Below are 818 nucleotides of genomic sequence, written 5' to 3'. Positions count from 1 at the left end.
GGAAGTTTGTTTTTTCCCTGAACCATAAAGGACTTTAATAAACACTAGTCCCAACTTCGTTTGAGCACTTCGTTATTATTTGTAAATGGCTGATGTCCTAACACCCCCTGCCAAACGCCTTTTAGGCGGCTTGCGGGGTATTATGTAGATGTAGAGGTACATTTAGGATGCCCCCTTTTGTGTATTTCTCATTCATCTACATTACAGGGTGGAAATCTTACCATACTAAATATAATTTACGAAAAATATTACCATACGCAAATATCTATATAAATATTTAAAATAGGATATATGTTTGTCTGTCCGATATGCGTTTCTGTATGGTTGCTCGGATTGCTACTAAAATGAGTTCTTAGAATAATAATTTTTTCAGCCATTTGTTGTAATGTACACCTTTCGAGATATTGCACTTAAGGCATTTTGGAAAATTTCAGTAAATCTAAAAACGTAATAAACGACACCGCACACTGCACAAAAGACATTCCTTACAATGCGCACGCGAATTCACCGCCATATTTAAAAACGGAGCCACATTTGGTACTTCTGGACGCTGGTGAGGAAATTTAGCTTCATTATATCGCTTTCAAAGCGTCTTTCAGGCATGAAAACGACACCTTGGACTTGTTTCGGCTAACAAAACTGATTATTTCAAAACATAATCCATCAAAATCCACCCAAAATGCTCGGAGGAATCGGATTTCGTGAAAGAGATGTTTCCACTGACCCGTGCTATCATGAAAGAAAGAAATGCCCTTTGGCATCGTTAAATTGACACATATTAATTGATATTGCACGACTATTGGTTGGGCATGGGCAAA

Source organism: Ischnura elegans, chromosome 8, assembly GCF_921293095.1.
Source record: "Ischnura elegans chromosome 8, ioIscEleg1.1, whole genome shotgun sequence".
In the NCBI taxonomy this organism is placed as follows: Eukaryota; Metazoa; Arthropoda; class Insecta; order Odonata; family Coenagrionidae; genus Ischnura; species Ischnura elegans.
This window is presented reverse-complemented; position numbering follows the sequence as displayed.